Genomic DNA, 2,500 nt, shown 5'->3' on the forward strand with positions numbered 1-2,500 from the left:
ATAAGAGAGGAAGAGAGAAGGAGTTTGAATGTATTTGAGATGAAATGCTTGAGAAGTATGACAGGGGTTACTAGGCTAGATAGCGTGAGAAATGAGGTGAGGAGGAGAACAGGGATGGTAAGGGAGCTGAGAGATAGGGTTGATGAAATAGTATTGGGATGGTTTGGACACATGGAAAGAATGAGTGAAGAAAGATTAGTAAAAGAGGAGTGGAAGGCAGAGGTGGAAGGAGTGAACATGAAGTGGTGACCTAGGATGAGATGGAATGATGGGGTAAAAGGGGCATTGGAAAAAGGGGGAATGTCTGTTGAGGAAGGACGGGAGAGTCCAGAAGATATGGGTGAATGGAGGAAGATTGTGTACGGATAATGCTGTGATGCACGAAGGGGAGTGAGTGGGGGATGGGGGGCGAGGGAGTATTCTACTTGTACTTGTATATATTGTATAGGTTGGCAACCCCCCAAGTCTTCTTTGGAGGTTGTGCGTATGTATAGACCAGGGAAGACTGAAACATTAAACAAATATATCTCCAAGAGTTTTCCTCTCCTATCCAGAGTCAAATGTAGATATTAACTACAAATCTACATTCTGGTGGCAGCTAGGAGATACAACCCACTTCAATACTAACTCCTCCGAAGCAACAACTCTACGACAGCGGCTACGAAGTAGAGAACATACATCAGAGATCTATATTCCTGTCGAACATGGTCCCTTTCCAGCTTACCGGTGCATTGCTTCGCTACATCGTCCAGCATCTACTACGAGGAACACGTCCTTTTCACTGCATCGTCCAGTACTACGAGCAAAAATCTCTTCATCCGGCATCCTACAAGGAAGCACCGCTGCATTGCTTCACTGTATCGTCCAGCATCTACTACGAGCCAAGTCCCCTTTATCTGGCATCCTATTACGAAGCACCGCTGTATTGCTTCACGGCATCGTACCCTCCACCTCCACGCCAACACCGAATTCCACGACATCCTACTCCACCAACGCTCTTCGCAGCATCGACAACCAACGCAACGCTCTTCGTCCCGCATATAGCTTTGCACGGGTGTACCAGTTCTTTTCGCTCCATCGATGACCAACGCTTTTCGTCCCGCATCTAGCTTCTCACGGGTGCACCAACACTCTTCGCTGCATCGACAAACAACGCCCTTCGTCCCGCATTTAGCTTCGCACAGGCGCACGCTTCCATTTTTTTGATCAGTTATTCCTCACATTTCTATATGCATGTTTTTGTTACCTATATTTTTGTCAACTCAGCAGCCAATTCACGGTACTAATTCCTCCCCGTTTCTAGCAGTGCATCTTACCACCGATTCGTCCCACTGCACAATTATCTTCTAACACTACGACATCATCTTGGGTAAGTATATATTTTTTCCGTTATCATTATTACCTAGGATCCAAACGGTCTCTGCTCTATTAATTCTCATTTAGTCCATGAGCGAGGCCAAAACCCTCTCTGATTCGACAAACAGACCCTTTAAATGAAGCCGCTCTACGCCCAATTCCAATACACCAAACATGCCCCCTTCTTCTACTAACAACTCTTCAGAAAATCCACCTGCTGCTCGAAACACCATGACAACACAAAAGCTTATCACAGTAGTCAAGGATAAAATCACATTGCCCCTCTTTAACGGCAAAAACATTCCTGTACACAATTTTCTCTCTGAGGTTAAATCAGAGATAATACGAAGAAACATCACAGATAAGACAAAAATATCCAAACTAACATTCAGAATAGATAAGAATAACCCACAATCTGGTGATGTCATTCAGTCTGATTCATTTGAGGAAACTTACGACTATTAGGTATTCGTAGAACACTTTAAAAAGTCCTTTGCTGCATTTGAGCCACTTGGGGTACTTTCCCCTCTATATTTTTTGACTAAAATTTACAATCATGTTTCACACCACACCAAAGAGAAAGCTGTTAGAATAGCTTCAGCAATTAAAAGTGAACTCAGAGAGAGCCTCAAAAACTCAGAATGGGTCCCTAAATACAAAATTTCATTGGAACACATAGTCTCACTCATTGCATACTTTCAACTATTCTTCCAATTACACCCGGACACATTCCAGAAAGCTAGCACAATTCCATTCATACCAGGTATCACACTAGGAAAGTTCTTCAGGAAATTCTCTTACATGGACAAAGCTGTCACCCAGATCCAGAGCCAGTCAGTACCCATCACACCTATCCAGATCACACGGCCCCCCTCACATAACACGAGATCAAGACATACATCTCGCACACGCACTCACACTAACGCTCTCCTTTAGGGATACAAATGGTTCGTACATACTGCCACAGGCAAGGACACCTCGTAAACGCGTGTTACCACAGATACCCTTCACAACAAAACAGACACTGCGATCATCACGGTACATGATTTCACACGAGTTATCCGTATGCTGCTAGCACGGAGGCAGCACAGACAAAAATTCCCAGATCACTCTCCTGCTAGACATTCACGTAACATATCTCCTG

Source organism: Oratosquilla oratoria, chromosome 3 (assembly GCF_046742065.1).
Source record: "Oratosquilla oratoria isolate Oo_2021 chromosome 3, ASM4674206v1, whole genome shotgun sequence".
Classification (NCBI taxonomy): domain Eukaryota; kingdom Metazoa; phylum Arthropoda; class Malacostraca; order Stomatopoda; family Squillidae; genus Oratosquilla; species Oratosquilla oratoria.